Raw genomic sequence first — 20,060 nt, forward strand, 5'->3', positions numbered from 1 at the left:
TCACCGCTGTATTTCCAGAGCTTGCTATAGTGCTTGGAACATATCAGACTCTTATTAAAAATTTGTTGAATATGGAAATAATCTTCGGACTGAGATGAGGATCTTCTTGGAGAGAGGAATGTGAGAGAAGTCAGTTGGCAAACTGTCTCCTCAGACCTGATGGTTGTGATGTTAGTTGTGCTTCTATGCAACTACCCAGTGGCTCCAAACAAGCTCCAAAGGCTTTTCCCATAAGGAAATTAGACATCCTGCATGGGAATGGACAGAAGAGCCTTTAATCCCTCAAATCTGGGAGAAGGGACTTGGGGGGCTCTGTATCCTGCTCTGGGGATCCAAAACCTTGAAATATAGAGTTGAATTGTAAGTTTGCAAAAGATGATTGGGAGGTAGGGTCCGTGGTTCTTCAGGATGGAAAAAAGGCCCTCCTTAAGGACTAGTCTGGACTTTAAGCCAAGCCTCCTCATTTCTCCTGACCTCAGTAAACTAGTGTGCACCATTAGACTTGGTGATTCTGGGGTTAGGAGCCCAGTCCAGGACAGTAGGCTCTGAGGGAGAGAGGTATGGGAAATGGTGCCCTGTTCAGGGAGGGCAGCCTTGCTAGGGACTAAGACATCTCATGGAGAAGGATGACAGATCTCTGAATTGGGCATCAGTTAATGAGAGGGGTATTGGCAGTCTAGTGACAAAGGAGCATTTTCCTGAGATTTGGCCTTTGCTCCACAGTTGTCGCTGCCAAGAGCACCTTGAGTGTAACTTTTCAAAATCAATTTTCACATACTTGAGGGAGTGGAAAAAATGGCAACACGTCTGAAACACCTGTTACAGTGGAACAAAATGAGAAACTCAATGCCTCTTGGTTGAACAGGTTGGAGCAGGACAACCCCTGAGCTAGATTCTGAATATTATGGTTTGAATAACAGCTTGCCAACTCTAGCTATGAAGCCTTAGGCCAGTCACTTTCCTTCACAGAGTCCCAATTTCCACATTTGTAAAATGGGATACTCATGCAATCATGCCAGCTCTACTCCTGAGTTAACATGAGGATCATATGAATGTGTGGCCAGGAGATATCTTGGAAACTGAGAAGGTCTGCAGAGTATCAGAGGCTATTGTTCGTAGGTTCAGGTAGCACACTGACCAAGGACTAGTGCTTGGCCAACTATAGTAACTGAATACATTTGAAGATGGAAAGAAGAATCTTCCAGCTCACCTGATCCTGGCTCAAGTGAGTCTCTGGGTAATTGAGACCAATCACCAACATGTAACCCTCCCTCAAGCCACCAGCAACAGAATCAACTTCCCCAGACCTAATGTATCCAAATTCAAAAGGCAGGGCCCAGGAATATGCATTTTAAACAAATCCTCCAAGTAGTTGTGATGGCCATGGAACTTCTAGACCTACTTCATCTATCTGCCTATGTATGGAAGTTCCCAGGCCTTTGGGCTTATTTGTCTCCAATACTTAGCTCCTCAAACCCATCTTGAACCACCACATGGATCCTCTTGCCTATAGTTGGGAATACACAAGCTATACTATTAATTGCAAATAAATAGTCTGATTGATTGCTAAACAATATGTCTACCAGGTCTCAGTCACAGATGAAACTATTCAGAACTGCTCACCAGACATTGCTGAGTCACCTGCATGATCTTTGTCATATGTCCCCTTAGAGAGTAATAGTTGGTGAGAGGTTCCAGCCTTCAGATTTTGCTAGGTTCCTGCTGGGGGTCATTAGGGACAGATAAAGAAATGCTCTCTGTATTTCAAATACAGTGCCAGCTCACACCTCCCACGTGTACAAGGCTCAATACCAATGGGGCTGGAGGAGGGGACAGGAGTAGTGAGAGACACAGGGCACAGTGATTTTAAGGTGCTTTTGTAGAAAAAGGATGACCAGCAATTTTGACACAGAAGGTTAGCCAAATGAAGCAAGGTCCATTCTCATGTGTGCCCCCTCAGCACAAACCCCACTGATTAAAGGCAGTTCCATGATCTTTGCTCAGCAACACTTCTTAGCTTCCTAAGTAGCAAGATTTGGTGGAAGGAAAATTTGTTTGAAAAATCCATAGACATAACAACTTACAGAAAGCTAGATTTTCTGTTTGGATCCAGGCTAAGGCAATGATTAGACAAGGAAGTAGTCAATATTATCTCTCATCCCAAATCTACCACTGACTTGCTGGGGACCCTAGGCAAGTCCCTTATCCTCTCTGGGCATTAGTGTTTCCCAGATGATACATCAGTGCGTTTGGATTATGAGCCCTGTATATAAACAGTGGCATTCTAGAATTCCCTCCGTGAGCTACTAACTCAAGTTCAAGTCTGTTCCAGCCTTCAGACACAACTTTTTAAAAATACTGAACAAAGTCTCATAAGGTGATCTCCTTTTCCCCTAAGAAAGTTCATCATGCATTTGTTTAGTTTCTTTTCTAGCTCCCTAAACTTTCTTGAAATGAAGCTTGATTTTCCTGGAAAAAAAATAAAGCAGCCCAGAAAATTTAGAGACAGCCTTCATCTCTGGGCCTCCCTACCATCAAAGAATTATTTTCATATGAGTGAAAGAGTATGCTCTCCCTACTTCAAAGCCTTCACCATCCTGAGCAGAGATGTGGAGGATAAAAATACTTTAGCAATCTAGTGGGATTCAAGAGAGTTGGAAGCCTAGTGTTGTTCTCTCTCCCTAGGGCTCTTCTGTAGGATTGACTTACCTTGAAGGTCAACTGCCAAGTATTGGCATGACAGGAAATGCCACACATAGGTGCTTTTTTCTGAGTGAGGCCAGGTAGCAAGGTAGTGACCACAAATCTTGAGGAACTGGTGACTTCTTCCTTGACCTTGTTTAAGTGTGAGCTTCCAAATTTCAGATTTCCTGTAGAGAGGGAACGCAAAACATAAAGACCCTTACATAACTCTTGTATTAGTTACTGTAAATTTAAGCTACTAAAAAATGAACTAATAATAGAGCTGTTAAAAAATAAACTGAGGCATATTAAAATTTTTTGAGTTTATCTGAGCAAAAATCAATTCAAGTCAGGCAGTGCCAAATCAGAAGTAGTTAGGAGTGGTCCACCTACAGGAGCTAGGAGCAAGACTTTTGTAACCGTGAGGTATCCGTAGCCTTAGATTTTGGTTTGGTTACATAGGCCACCATAGCATTAGAGCCACCTCAGTCTAATGGCCTCCTTGTTTAATTAATTTAATAGAGTGGATTAAAGAATACATATGATATATATCACTTATATGTCGTATATATTTCTCTTTCACATAACAGACAATGTGAAAGATCCAGATCTGCATCTCAAGATCATTCTGGACCCATTTTCTTTCCCTCCAAGTCATTTTCTCCCATCCATTTTATCCCTCAGAACACGTCATCTTCTACATGATTCAAATTCAGTAGCCACCAAAAAGAATTTCAGCCAGCAAGAATGGGAAAAAGAACAACTCTCTTAAGACCCATATTTTATTGTTCACACCAAATTGCAGAGAGTGTTGGAAAATGTAGTTAACACGAACAGCCATGTATTATCTTATAATTCTATTATATGGAAGAAAGAGAAAGTGGGATTTGATAGACAATTGACAATCTTCATTACAGTCCACCTCAATATTTGTATGTGCCTGTCTTTGCACATAAGAAACATAGTTTGCACAAAGGAGACGACCCACAACCTCATCCAACTACTACATGCACCCATTATCCAAAGTCTCCAGGTTATACAATTTTGGAGAATATATACTTTATGGGAGCAGATTTAGAGCTTAAACAATCATGAAATTTGGCAAATCAAGGTTGTGATTTGTGTATGTGTGTGTGTGTAACAACGTTAATGAGATATAATTCATATATCATACATTCATTCATAAAGTTTATAATTCAATGTTTTTCAGTATATACACAGAGTTGTGCAATCATCACTACAATCCATTAGAACATTTCTATCACTCCAAAGAGAAGCCCCATACCCTTTAGCTATTACTCACTCCCAAATCCCTTCATCCTCTCCAGCCCTAGGAAACTACTATCTACTTTCTGTCTCTATAGATTTAGCTTTTCCAGATTTGTAAAATATAAATGGAATCATACAATATGTGACCTTTTGTGACTGGCTTCTTTCACTTAACATAATGTTTTCAAGTTTCATTCATGTGGTAGCATGTATCAGTACTTCATTGTTTTTTGTGACTGAATAATATTTCATTGTAGGGATAGCACATTTTATTTATTCGTTTATAAGCTGATGGGAATTTGGGTGATTGTGGCTTCTTTACCAATAAGATTCTCTCAAAAACATGCAAGTCAAATCATTATGTTGTACACTTGAAATTAATATAATATTATATGTCAATAATATCTCAATAAAAAATAAAATAATTCCAATTTACATACAACATATAGATAAGCAGTTATGCATATACGAGATACACTTGCAAATTAGTTTTGTGCACTCACCTTCATACCTGAGTGTGTCTGCAGATAAACAGACAAAATACCCAAATATTAATTAGTATTCCTGTTTCCCAGAAGTGTTAAAAGGAAATTTGCCTAAGATATTTGCTTGTATATAATTGCTTAAATTATTTTTAAGCATTCAACATCAACAAAAAAGAGATGTGGATCTTAATAATAAGAACAATGCACCCTATATGAAATCCCATTGAATTTATTGCCCCAAGTCAAAGATTCTCCAAAGGCTTCCCAGCTATATTTCCAAGAGGTCCCCAGGGTATTGCCTTAAGGGTGCTCAGGAATGTGCCACTGTGGCCTCCAGGTCAAGTGTTCCAGGTACTGAAAAAAGGAACATGTAAGTATGTTCATAGATTGGAAAACTCAATATTATAGTGATGCCAATGCTCTCAAAATTGAGGCATAGATTCAACATAATTCTGAATCAAACTTTCAGCAGGTTTGAATGTGTCTGTGTGTGTAAAAGGATAATATGATTATAACATTTATATGGAAAATCAAAGATCCAAAAATAACCAAGGCAATCTTGAAGAAGAACAAAGCAGGAGGACTTACACTACCAGATATCACACCTATTTTAAAGCTATAATAATAAAGACCATTGCAACAGATAGAACAGAAACAAACCCACACAAAGTGTCATTTCATTTGTGACAGAGGTGCCACTGTAATGCTAGATCAATTTGATATCCATTTGGAAAAATATGAATTGACTCCCTACCTCATACTACATACATGACTCAATTCTAGAAGGATTACAGAACAAAATGTGAAAGATAAAATACTAAACCTTACAGAAGACAATATAGGAGCACATCTTCATAGTATTTGGATATGAAAAAATTTATAACAAAGGCTATAAAAATCCTGTAGAATGGGAGGAGATATTTACAATGTTATCTAACAAAGTGCTCATATAAAGAATATATAAAGAGATTTTAAAAATCAACAAGAGAGAGACCTTCAAGATGGCAGAAGAGTAAGATGTGGGCATCACCTTCCTCCCCGCAAATACATCAGAAATACATCTACACGTGGAACTTCTCCTATAGAACACCCACCGAATGCTGGCAGAAGACCTAAGACCTCCCAAAAGGCAAGAAACTCCCCACGTACCAGGGTAGGGCAAAAGAAGAAAGAAAAAAAAAAAAACAGAGACAAAGGAATAGGGATGGGACCTGCACCAGTGAGAGGGAGCTGTGAAGGAGGAAAGGTTTCCACACACTAGAAGCCCCTTCGTGGGCGGAGAACGGGAGGTGGGCAGGGGGGAAGCTTCAGAGCCATGGAGGAGAGTGCAGCAACCGGGGTGCAGAGGGCAAAGTGGAGAGATTCCTGCACAGAGGATCGGTGCCGACCAGCACTCACCAGCCCAAGAGGCTCATCTGCTCACCCACTGTGGCAGGTGGGGGCTGGGAGCTGAGGCTCGGGTTTTGGAGGTCAGATCCCACTGAGAGGACTGGGGTTGGCTGCGTGAACACAGCGTGAAGGGGGCTAGCGTGCCACAGCTAGCCGGGAGGGAGTCCGGGGAAAAGTCTGGAGCTGCCTAAGAGGCAAGAGACCATTTTTTCGGGGTGCGTGAGGAGAGGATATTCAGAGCACTGCTTAAACGAGATCCAGAGATGGGCATGAGCTATGGTTTTCAGTGCAGACCCCAGAGACGAGCATGAGATGCTAAGGGTGCTGCTGATGCCACCAAGAAGCCTGTGTGCAAGCACAGGTCACTATCCACACCTCCCCTCCCAGGAGAAAGCGCAGCCCGCCACTGCCAGGGTCCCGGGATCCAGGGACAACTTCCCCGCAGAACGCATGGCACGCCTCAGGCTGCTGCAAAGTCATGCCGGCCTCTGCCACTGCAGGCTCACCCTGCATTCCGTACCCCTCCCTCCTCCTGGCCTGAGTGAGCCAGAGCCCCCTAATCAGATGTTACTTTAAACCCCTCCTGTCTGGGCAAAGAACAGATGTCAAAGGGTAACCTACATGCAGAGGTGGGGCCAAATCCAAAGCTGAACCCTGGGAGCTGTGCGAACGAAGAAGAGAAAGGGAAATCACTCCCAGCAGCCTCAGGAGCAGTGGATTAAATCTCCACAATCAATTTGATGTACCCTGCATCTGTGGAATACCTAAATAGACGACGAATAATCTGAAATTGAGGCAGAGGACTTTGGGGGCAACAATTTATACATATTGTTTCCCTTTTTCTCTTTTTTTTTTTTTTTTTTTGTTATGCAGGCTTCACTGTCGTGGCCTCTCCCTTGCGGAGCACAGGCTCCGGACGCGCAGGCCCAGCGGCCATGGCTCACGGGCCCAGCCGCTCCGCGGCATGTGGGATTCTCCCAGACCGGGGCACGAACCCGCGTCCCCTGCATCGGCAGGCGGACTCCCAACCACTGCGCCACCAGGGAAGCCCCCCTTTTTCTCTTTTTGTGAGTGTGTATGCTTCTGTTTGTCATTTTGTCTGTAGAGCTTGGCTTTTACCATTTGTCCTAGGGTTCTGTCTGCCCGTTTTTGTTTGTTTGTTTGTTTTTAGTATAGTTTTTAGCACTTCTTATCATTGGTGGATTTGTTTTTTGGTTTGGTTGCTCTCTTCTTTCTTTGTTTCTTTTTTATTACTTTTTAATTTTTAAAAATATTTACTAATTATTTTAATTTTAATAACATTGTTTTATTTTATTATTTTTATTTTTTCTTTCTTTCTTTCTCCCTTTTATTCTGAGCTGTGTGGATGACAGGATCTTGGTGCTCCGGTGGGTGTCAGACCTGTGCCTCTGAGGTGGGAGAGCAGAGTGCAGGACATTGGCCCACCAGAGACCTCCCAGCTCCATGTAATATCAAACAGCAAAAATCTCCCAGAGATCTCCATATCAATGCCGAGACCCACCTCCACTCAACGACCAGCAAGTTACAGTGCAGGACACCCTATGCCAAACAACTAGCAAGACAGGAATGCAAGCTCACCCACTACTAGAAAGGCTGCCTAAAATAAATAAGATCACAGACACCCCAAAACACATCACTGGACGCAGACCTGCTCACCAGAAAGGTAAGATCCAGCCTCATCCACCAGAACACAGGCACCAGTACCCTCCATGATGAAGCCTACACAACCCACTGAACCAACCTTAGCCACAGGGGACAGACACCAAAAACAACGGGAACTACAAACTTGCAGGCTGTGAAAAGGAGACCCCAAACACAGTAAGTTAAGCAAAATGAGAAGACAGAGAAACGCACAGCAGATGAAGAGCAAGGCAAAACCCCACCACACCACACAAATGAAGAGGAAATAGGCAGTCTACCTGAAAAGGAATTCAGAGTCATGAGAGTAAACATGAGCAAAATATCGGAAATACAATGGAGAAAATACAAGAAACGTTTAACAAGGACCTAGAAGAATTAAGAGCAAACAAACAATGATGAACAACTAAATAAATGAAATTTAAAATTCTCTAGAAGGGATCAACAGCAGAATAACTGAAGCAGAAGAATGGATAAGTGACCTGGAAGATAAAATAGTGGAAATAACTACCACAGAGAAGAATAAAGAAAAAAGAATGAAAAGAACTGAGGACAGTCTCTGAGACCTCTGGGACAACATTAAATGCACCAACATTCAAATTATAAGGGTCGCAGAAGAAGAAGAGAAAAAGAAAGGAACTGAAAAAATATTTGAAGAGATTATAGTTGAAAACTTCCCTAATATGGGAAAGGAAATAGTTAATCAAGTCCAGGAAGTACAGAGAGTCCCATACAGGATAAATACAAGGAGAAACACACCAAGACACATATTAATCAAACTATCAAAAATTAAATACAAAGAAAACATATTAAAAGCAACAAGGGAAAACCAACATATACCACACAAGGGAATCCCCATAAGCTTAACAGCTGATCTTTCAGCAGAAACTCTGCAAGCCAGAAGGGAGTGGCAGGACATATTTAAAGGGATGAAAGGGAAAAACCTACAACCAAGATTACTCTACCCAGCAAGGATCTCATTCAGATTCGATGGAAAAATTAAAAGCTTTAGAGACAACAAAAGCTAAGAGAATTTAACACCACCAAACCAGCTTTACAACAAATGCGAAAGAAACTTCTCTAGGCAGGAAACACAAGTGAAGGAAAAGACCTACAATAACAAACCCCAAACAATTAAGAAAATGGTAATAGGGACATACATTTCAATAATTACCTTAAATGTAAATGGATTAAATGTTCCAACCAAAAGACACAGACTGGCTTAATGGATACAAAAACAAGACCCATATATATGTTTTCTACAAGAGGCCCACTTCAGATCTAGGGGCACATACAGACTGAAAGTGAGGGGATGGAATAATATATTCCATTCAAATGGCAGTCAAAAGAAAGCTGGAGTAGCAACTATCATATCAGAAAAAATAGACTTTCAACTAAAGACTATTACAAGAGACAAAGAAGAACAGTACATAATGATCAAGGGATCAATCCAAGAAGAAGATATAACAATTTTAAATATTTATGTACCCAACATAGGAGCACCTCAATACTTAAGGCAAATGCTAACAGCCATAAGAGGGGAAATTAACAGTAACACAATCACTGTAGGGGACTTTAACACCCCACTTTCACCAATGGACATATCATCCAAAATGAAAATAAATAAGGAAACACAAGCTTTAAATGATACATTAAACAAGATGGACTTAATTGATATGTATAGGACATTACATCCAAAAACAATAGAATACACTTTCTTCTCAAGTGCTCATAGAACATTCTCCAGGATAGATCATACATTGGGACACAAATCAAGCCTTGGTAAATTTAGGAAAACTGAAATTGTATGAAGTATCTTTTATGACCACAATGCTATGAGACTAGATATCAATTACAGGAAAAATCTGTAAAAAATACAAACACATGGAGGCTAAAAATTACACTACTTAATAACCAAGAGATCATGGAAGAAATCAAAGAGAAAATCAAAAAATACCTAGAAAAAAATGACAATGAAAACACAATGACCCAAAACCTATGAAAGGTAGCAAAAGCAGTTCTAAGAGGGAAGTTTATAGCTATACAATCTTACCTCAAGAAATAAGAAACATCTCAAATAAACAACCTAACTTTACACCTAAAGCAAATAGATAAAGAAGAACAAAACCACCCCCAAAGTTAGCAGAAGGAAAGAAATAATAAAGATCAGATCGGAAATAAATGAAAAAGAAATGAAGGAAATAATAGCAAAGATCAGTAAAACGAAAAGCTAGTTCTTTGAGAAGATAAACAAAATTTATAAACCATTAACCAGACTCATCAGGAATAAAAGGGAGAAGACTCAAATCAATAGTATTAGAAATGAAAAAGGAGAAGTAACAACTGACACTGCAGAAATACAAAAGATCATGAGAGATTACTACAAGCAACTCTATGCCAATAAAATGGACAACCTGGAAGAAATGGACAAATTCTTAGAAAATAACAACTTGCCGAGACTGAACCAGGAAGAAATAGAAATTTTAAATAGACCAATCACAAGCACTGAAATGGAAACTGTGATTAAAAGTCTTCCAACAAACAAAAGCCCAGGACCAGATGGCTTCAGAGACGAACGCTATCAAACATTTAGACAAGAGCTAACACCTGTCTTTCTCAAACTCTTCCAAAATATAGCAGAAGGAGGAACACTCACAAAATCATTCTACGAGGTCACCATCACCCTGATACCAAAACCAGACAAAGATGTCACAAAGAAAGAAAACTACAGGCCAATATCACTGATGAACATAGATGCAAAAATCCTCAACAAAACACTAGGAAACAGAATTCAACAGCACATTAATAGGATCATACACTATATCAAGTGGGGTTTATCCCAGGAATGCAAGTATTCTTCTATATACGCAAATCTATGTGATACACCATATTAACAAATTGAAGAATAAAAACCATATGATCATCTTAATAGATGCAGGAAATGCTTTCAACAAAATTCAACACCCATTTATGATAAAAGAACCTTCCAGAAATTAGGCAGAGAGGGAACTTTTCTCAACCTAATAAAGGCCGTATATGACAAACCCACAGCCAACATCGTCCTCAATGGTGAAAAACTGAAAACAATTACACTAAGATCAGGAACAAGACAAGGTTGCCCACTCTCACCACTATTATTCAACATTGTTTTAGAAATTTTAGCCACGGCAATCAGAGAAGAAGAAGAAATAAAAGGAATCCAAATCAGAAAAGAAGAAATAAAGCTGTCACTGTTTGCAGATGACATGATACTATACATAGAGAATCCTAAAGATGCTACCAGAAAATTACTAGAAAATTACTAGAGCTGGCAAAGCAGCAGGTTACAAAATTAATGCACAGAAATCTCTTGCACTCCTGTACACTAATGATGAAAAATCTGAAAGAGAAATTAAGAAAACCCTCGCATTTACCATTGCAACAAAAAGAATAAAATATCTAGGAATAAACCTACCTATGGAGACAGAAGACCTGTATGCAGAAAACGATAGGACACGGTTGAAAGAAGTTAAAGATGATACCAACAGTTGGAGAGATATACCATGTTCTTGTATAGGAAATATCAGTATTGTGAAAATTACTAAACTACCCAAAGCAATCTACAGATTCAATGCAATTCCTATCAAGATACCAATGGCATTTTTCACAGAGCTAGAACAAGAAATTTCACAATTTGTATGGAAACACAAAAGACCCCAAATAGCCAAAGCAATCTTGAGAAAGAAAAACGGACCTGGAGGAATCAGGCTCCCAGACTTCAGGCTATACTACAAAGCTACAGTAATCAAGACAGCATGATACTGGCACAAAAACATAAATATAGATCAATGAAACAGGATAGAAAGCCCAGAGATAAACCCATGCACATATGCTCACCTTGTTTTTGATAAAGGATGCAAGAATATACAATGGAGAAAAGACAGCCTCTTCAATAAGTGGTGCTGGGAAAACGGGACTGCTACATATAAAAGAATGAAAGTAGAACACTCCCTAATACCATACACAAAAATAATCTCAAAATGGATTAAAGACCTAAATATAAGGCCATACACTATCAAACTCTTAGAGGAAAACATAGGCAGAACACTCTAGGATATAAATCACAGCAAGATCCTTTTTGACCCACCTCCTAGAGAAATGGAAATAAAAACAAAAATAAACAAATGGGACCTAATGAAACTTAAAAGCTTTTGCACAACAAAGGAAACTATATACAAGATGAAAGAACAACCCTCAGAATTGGAGAAAATATTTGCAAATGAAGCAACTGACAAATGATTCATCTCCAAAATTTCCAAGCAGCTCATGCAGCTCAATATCAAAAAAACAAACAACCCAATTCAAAAATGCGCAGAATACCTAAATAGATATTTCTCCAAAGATGATATGCAGATTGCCAACAAACACATGAAAGAATGCTCAACATTACTAATCCTTCGAGAAATGCAAATCAAAACTACAATGAAGTATCACCTCATACCAGTCAGGATGGCCATCATCAGAAAATCAGCAAACAATAAATGATGGAGAGGGTGTGGAGAAAAGGGAACCCTCCTACACTGTTGGTGGGAATGTAAATTGATACAGCCACTATGGAGAGCAGTATGGAGGTTCCTTAAAAAACTACAAATAGAGCTACCATATGACCCAGCAATCCCACTACTTGGCATATACCCTGAGAATACCATAATTCCAAAAGAGCCATGTATTACAATGTTCATTGCAGCTCTATTTACAATAGCCAGGGCATGGAAGCAACCTAAGTGTCCACTGAGAGATGAATGGATAAAGAAGATGTGGTACATATATACAGTGGAATATTACTCAGCCATAAAAAAGAAAGAAAATTGAGTTGTTTGTAGTGAGGTGGATGGATCTAGAGTCTGTCTTACAGAGTGAAGTAAGTCAGGAAGAGAAAGACAACTACTGTATGCTAACACATATATATGGAATCTAAAAAAAATGTTCTGAAGAACCTAGGGCAGGACAGGAATAAAGACACAGATGTAGAGAGTGGACTTGAGGACACGGGGAGGGGTAAGGGTAAGCTGTGACAAAGTGCGAGAGTGGCATGGACATATATACACTACCAAATGTAAAATCAATAGCTAGTGGAAAGCAGCCGCATAGCACAGGGAGATCAGCTTGGTGGTCTGAGACCACCTAGAGGTGTGGGATAGGGAGAATGGGAGGGAGACACAAGAGGGAGGGGATATGGGGATATATGTATATGTATAGCTGATTCACTTTCTTCTAAAGCAGAAACTAACACACCAGTGTAAAGCAATTATACTCCAATAAAGATGTTTAAAAAAAATCAACAAGAGTAAATGTGGAAACCCCAAATGAAAACTAGATAAAAGAAATTAAAGGAAAAGAGGATATCCAAATGGTTAGGAAAGGCATGAAAAGATGCTCAACATCATCATAGAAATGCAAAATAAAACCACAATTAGATACTACTATACTGCCAGTAGAGTGAACAAAATGAAAAAGACTAACTACAGGAAACATTGGCACAGATGTGGAACAATGGCAAATGTTCAAACACTGTTGGCAGGAATGTAAAATTGGTGTAGCCATTTTGAAAGACTGTTTAGCTGTATCTACTAAAGCTAAATATATGCATACCCTTTAATCCTGCAATTCTATTTTTTAGAGTATAACCAACAGAAATACATGCATATATCTACATATACAGGAATTTTTACAGGTTTATTCATAATAAGCACCCAAATTGAAAACATCTAATAAAAGCACAATTTTAAAAAATTTAATATATTGATAAAATGGAATACTACACAACAATAAAAAAGCCAAAACAAACTTGAGAAAGAACAGAGCTGAAGGAATCACACTCCCTGACTTCAGAGTGTACTACAAGGCTACGGTAATCAAAACAGTATGGTTTTGGCACAAAAGCAGACACATAGATCAATGGAACAGGCCACCTTCTTCTGATTGGCTGAAAAGTTCCATTGGAACTCTGAGAATGCCAGTGATCTCTCTCTCTAGCCATTTGGACTTTCTCAAGTTGTTGCCTTTAATACTAGAGACACATCTTTGGACTATCTTTATTTCCTTCTACTTCAGATTGCAAATTGGGAAAATTCTCACCTGAGATCAACCCTCTTTAATACTTTCCTAAAAGCCTCAAGGAGCAGCCAACATAAACATTCTGACTCTTCCCAAACACTTTTTCTAGCACTATAGTCTCAGTAAGCATTAGACTGCATTCAAAGTTAGTTTACGTGACAGTTTTAATATGCTTTGTCATGGCATGGAAGGTGTTACCCATTTTCAACTTGATAATATCAAGATCTTTGTCCCCACCACCTACCTGCTAGGCTTTTGTTATAAGAGCACCCTATTTCAAGACACAATTCTACTTTGGTTAAGATAAAACTGAGTTGTTGTAACAGAGACCCACCATTAGAATGGCTGAGATAACAAAGCAGTTTATTTCTTTATCACTTAATAGTCCTGATGTGAAGGACCCTGGTTGTCAAGTGCTTCTCCCCTTGAAGTCATTTAGGAACCCAGGTTCCTTCCCAGTTGTTGCTTGGTTATTCATTGGGACACTGGTATAATTTACCTAATTAAATGTGCATGGTCACCATAAAGGGGTCCAGTTGATGGAAAGCAGGGAAGAGGACAAAGAGGAAGCACAGTGTGGTCTCAAGGTGAGTATAATGTAGTCACATGACCGCATCGAGATGCAGGAGATTCTGAGAAATGTAGTCTAGCTGGGCAGTTGTGTGCCCAGCCACAATGTTATTATTATGGAAGAAAAGGAAACTAAATTCCAGTGTACAGCTAGCAGTCATGGCCACACCCATTTCCCTTGCTTCTTCCACACCCAGAATCTAGGTTGAAACATATTTTTTTTCATTTAAACCCAAAGATCTCTGTACTGCATAGCATTTTCCATCTTCTAACATATCTTGTACTTATTTTTTAAAGTGTCTCCTCCCATGAAATGCAAGCTTCATGAGGCCAGGGACTTTTTCTGCTTCGCTTACTTCTGTACCCCCAGCCTCTAAAAGAATCTCTGACATACGGTAGGTGCTCAGAAAATATTTGCTAAAAGAATGAATAAGCTGTGGTTAATGAGAATACAACTAAGAAGAGGGGAAAAGGAAGGCCTCAGAGCAAATGAAATCATGATCATGAAGCCCAAGCTCCACACTTTTATTGGGATTTGGGGTTCAGGATTTCAGTCAGAGCCCAGAAACTTTAGTTTACATAAAGTTCTATGAAATGTATGTATCTAAGTTCCAACATCAAAGTAAATGATAAATAGCAAAGAAAAGTGATTTCATGCAAGAAGCAGGCTCACTGACAATCATGAGAAGTGGTAGTTGACAGATTGGAGTCATTAGGAAGAGGTTACTTATGTCTGGTGTGCTTCGTTTTGCTAAGATAGAAAAAAGTGCCATACTTAGAAGATGTGTTTTTTACCTCCTAATACATAGCTTAAAATAATCCTTTTCAAAAACCTTGATGCTTAAAGTGGTGAACTTCCTTTAGACACCTTCATGCAGATTCCCAGGCTGGAAAATGTGATATAATAAATATGATTGTTCTTAGCACAGTTCTGCTGCTTGCTTTCTCCTGATCTGAGGGTGGGAATAAATTGCCTACAGTTTCACTGAAGACAGGAACCAGAGCTTCCATTGTCTTCCTTAGCACCCTCCCTCCTCTAGCTCACCCCCAAGTTGACTCTTGCCTTTTAGATTTTCCTCACTGCCTCCTCACAAGGACCACCTGCAGAATTGCCCTCTAGTTTACAAAGCCCTCGTCTCTGTCTAATACACCATGTGAACCTTCACTGGGGTTTGTTTGCCAATCGAGCAAATCGCAACCGTTCCTTTGTGACCTACTGGGCAAGACAGTAGGCCTGAAAGGGAATGAAGAAGTATGTCTGAATTTATTCCTCCTCTGTAATGTTCCCTGGGCTTTGGCACCCAGAACCTGAAGCCCAGCCAGCCTGAAAGCATGGACAGCGTCCAAGACCCAAACAGGGAGGCCTGGGGTGGGTGCTGTGAGTCAACAATCTAGAGATGCAGTCAAGATACAAAATACAAACTGAGTGACTTCAGTGGAAGCACAGGGAGGAGGGGGCTAGAGTAGCTATGAGACAAAACCTGGGAAAGGCAAAGTTGCAGCATCCCCAGGACTAAGAGCAAGGTCTGAAGGCAAGTAGAATCATAACATCCCATTGATCAGAATTCTGCAGGCCTAGCTGCAGTCAGTTCATGTCTACTTCCATGAAAACTCCAGAATTTCATCTGCCAAACACTCTTCTTGCTCTCCACAAGCTTTATGAGGGACCTCAGCAATTCTCATGGCTTCTCCCACCATCTCTGTGTAGCTTACTTTGCCATTTTGAAGAACAGTGGGAAACATGCAGCATTTGGCATTAGGGGACCTGCATTCTAGCCCCAGCTCTAATAGTTCCTGACTGTGTGATCTTAGGCAAGTCATTTAATTTCTGTGGGACTCAGATGCCTCAGCTGGGAAGTAGAAAAAGTAATGTCTACCTCATAGAATTGGGTTAATGATAAAATAAAATCATGATGATGAAGATGCTTGTAAAACACAGAGCTATATAATATCACTCATAATATTAATAAGTCAATCTCTACCCTAGACTTGTATCCTAAACTCAAGCCTGATATATTCAACTGCCTTCTGGAAATTTCCCACAGACACCTCAGAGTCAACATATCCCAAACTAGAGGCACTAGGGGGCGACGTCTGAAACTTGAAGGTCCTCCTAGGCTGAACCCTTCCTCACCACCCACATCCAGTCTATCACCAACTACCAGGCTAAGACTAATACCTGAAGGACTTTCAGCCCTTTCTCTACATCTCCTCTGCCCTGACCTAGGTCCTATTCTCAGTATTTCTGCCCTGTAATATTGCAACGGCATCTCAAGGGATACAGCTACCTCTGGTCTCATCCATCACCTCCTCAAATCCGTGTTTGCCATCACGGCCATACAAGTCTTTCAAAAACATAAATCTGACCATACTAAACTCCTCTGCTTGGCCCCTAATAGAGAAAACCCAGTCTTAGCACCATGGCCCTAGAGATAACATGCCAACTTCACTTCCTACACTATCCCTCTAAGTATCCAATGTTCCCACCACTCCTAATAGAAGCATCCTAAACATATCATGTCCTCTCAAACCTTCTTGACCCTTTTCCATTGTGATATACCCTCAACCTTATCATGGAATTAGATCCTTCCTAGAGTTGTGAGACTTCATAGTCAATTGGATATCAAGTGCTCCCCTGAGATAGCTTTCTTCAACTTCCATTGTTTTCTCCCAACATAGCCTCACACAGAAGGCTATTGGAATATCTACAGTCCTAAGAGAGCATGGGGAGTGGACAGAACTCTGGGTTAATTGTCAGTTGACTTTAGGCCCAGCTCTTGTTCTAGTTCAAGTTCTTCCACGAAAGAAAAGATCAAACATAGACAGCATTGTGTTGTCTTTGAGATGGTCCTCGATGACATTGTTGAGCTACCGAATTAAGCAATCCAGTAGCTCACATACCTCTGGACTTCCTTTTATAAATGTTTTTGTTGCCTGAGTCAATCTAAGTAAAGATTTTCATTACTTGCAGCTAAAGTATTTGGAACTGTATGTACACTAAGTGTAAACAGGCTCTGAGTAAAGTCCTAAGGGCTTACCTATGAAAAATTGGCAGAAGCCTTAGTGTTGACCCTGGGACATTCAGATGAGTGTGATGTCTCTAAACTATTGGCTAATCTTTGGTCCAAATAGCATCATGAGTGTTAGAGTAATGTGTCACCTACTTAGTTTTAGCGTGTGTGAAAATGATTACTGAATGCCACAGAGTGGATACCTATAGAGGGGGAGATCAAACCATGCCTGCCTATGTGGGCAGGGCAAAAGAGTAGTAGGGACAGGCTCTCTAATTTCAAGTTTAAATGTTCTGTCCTGGACAACTTAGAGTTGAAAAGAAAGGAGAGTCTGATTGGCCCCTCTACCTTCTTTCAGGAAATTATTTACTTATCATATCAAAGGACTTCTTTGCCATAGAACTAGTCTAAAAGTGACACAGGCTGCCCTGTGAGTACTGGGCTCCGCACCCCTGGTTCAGTCTAAAGTTGAATGCCCCACTTGTGAGGGAGACTATAACATATTCCTATTTCAAGAGGAAGTTAGGACCAGTTTCATCAAATCATTTATAGTTCCTTCCAAAACCTGGTTCCTCTTATAGCCCATCATACTAGACGCTTAGAGATAAAAAAACATATTATTTTTCCTGTTAAAATTGCCCATAGAGATAGGAAGTCTCAAATTTATCTAGCCCACCTCAGAGCCCTTTCTATTATATCCAAGAGCACTAGCCCTAATAATTTTAGAACTGAGGCCCAACCAATGATGTTATAGGTGATGCATCAGAAAAGAGAGAACACCTGCTCTTTACAAAGGCCTTTTTACATTGAAAGTACATACTGCCTTGGCGAATTCACCTCTCAATCTGTTGGAACAAATCTTTTGTAGAACAGGTTGCTTTGCATTGTAGATTCAATGGTGGAGCTTCCATCCAAGGAGGCTCCCAGAGCACTCAACCAAGCCCAGCAATCCCACCTGTTCCAAATGATTGGCAGCCGGGCCCAGCAGGCATTGTGAAATTGTTAATCGGTTTTCCACAGGTTTGGGAGGAGAAATGCCTTCCAGTAAATAAGCTACGTTTGTCCAGAGCACCGGGGAAAATGTGCTCCTCCTGGGAATTCCAACAAGAGACTCCCTAACCTACAAAAAGGCAAGGAAGTGTGTCTGCTGAGGACCAGCAAGGGAACCACAGACTCTTCATCTAAGTGCCTAGCTCCATCCCCCCCAGGAAACCCCCCTTCTCCTGATGGTTGCAGAAGCATTTGTTTGTCTCCTTGGGACCTCTGACAGTTGGGAAAGTCTTACTTAGAACTGGGGTGAAGAGATACAGCTCCTCAGCGTATCCATGCTCAGAAGCCCTGTCCCCTGAACACCAGGCAAGCCAGTAACCCATTGAGACTGTTTGCTGCAAAGTCCTGCGGCTCTGAAGGATGAGTCATCTGCTTTTACCACCACTTGAAATAAATGATAATGGCTTGGCAGCCACTCATATATTAATAGCCTTGTCATTTTACCTTCCTCCTGCTCCCTTTATTCCACATTGGAATTAGAAATGGCAAAAATGGTTTCAGAGCTGATTGCCCCGATTTTCCAAACTGCCCAGAAAGCCCACGACATTCCCTGCACCCTTGCCAGATTGACACTCCACTGTTTTTATCCTATAGTCATTCTTGGCTATATTACCAATTTTAACTGCTTCGTGCCATTCCCTACGGGAAATTATCAGATTTGTTTCCTTGTCTGTGTATTGTGTGTTTCCTTGCGTAACAATGTAAGCTTCATGAAGGCAGGGGCTTGTCTGGCTTGTCACTGTATCCCTAGCACCCAGAATAGCATTTTGAGAAAGGAGAGGGGACGCTGGAAGTGTTACCTCCTCTCTACACAAAGAAAGATACACAAAGGGGACAGGGGGTGGTAATGGAGGAAGGGTCTCATGAAGGGGAGAACAGAACTCTCCCTAACCAGGGGCTTTTTGATATACTGGCCATTCTCCCCCAACCCCTGCTATAAACGTGTATCACAGCTCTACCTCTGGTTAATCTCAGACTTAATCACTAAGCTTAAGGGGTTAAAAGGAATAAAACCTGGAGATTGTGAGTGAAATGATTCCTCCTCTATTTAGTGTCTCCATTTCGCCCATATAATGGGAAACATCTGTTGCTTGCTCTACGCGAGAAACATTTCTGTTCCTTCTCTTACTTCTCCCGGAGAAGCAGTGGCTTACCTGATTGGGAAGACAGAACAAAGGAAACACAGCAACCCCAGTTCCCTGGTTCTTCTGTACCGTGATTCTGAGGTACACAGGAGGGTCATCTGCCTTTTGCAGCTGCCTGTCCTCAGGAAGAGTAGCTAAGTTTAATTTGAGGCAAGGGTGAGGGATGGGGTGGCATTTCTGGAAGCAAACTTGGCGCCTCTCTCTCCTTTATGAGTGAATGTGGGGAAGTATCTGTCCTGTATCTGTCTGACCCCTGTATCTTACTTTTTTTTCTTGTGTGTGGTAGGCGGGCCTCTCACTGCTGTGGCCTCTCCCTTTGCGGAGCACAGGCTCCGGACGCGCAGGCGCAGCGGCCACGGCTCACGGGTTCCCGGATGTGGGATCTTCCCGGACCGGGGCACGAACCCGTGTCCCCTGCATCGGCAGGCGGACTCTCAACCACTGCGCCACCAGGGAAGCCCTGACCCCTGTATCTTATTTTGAAATTACTCTGAATTTGGAGGGAGGGGATAGGGGTGTGGGTAATCATGTCTCTGAAACTCCAACAAGACCCACTATACTCCACACCCCAGCCCTCCACCGTGCTCTCTAGCGTACGCATCCCTGCACTGTTCTGTGCTTCTGCAGCTTCCGTTGAACCCCCGACCACTCTGGTACCCCTTCGACATCTTCAATACCTCCCACCTCTTGGTGAACGCTACCTC

Source organism: Kogia breviceps, chromosome X, assembly GCF_026419965.1.
Source record: "Kogia breviceps isolate mKogBre1 chromosome X, mKogBre1 haplotype 1, whole genome shotgun sequence".
Taxonomy (NCBI): Eukaryota; Metazoa; Chordata; class Mammalia; order Artiodactyla; family Physeteridae; genus Kogia; species Kogia breviceps.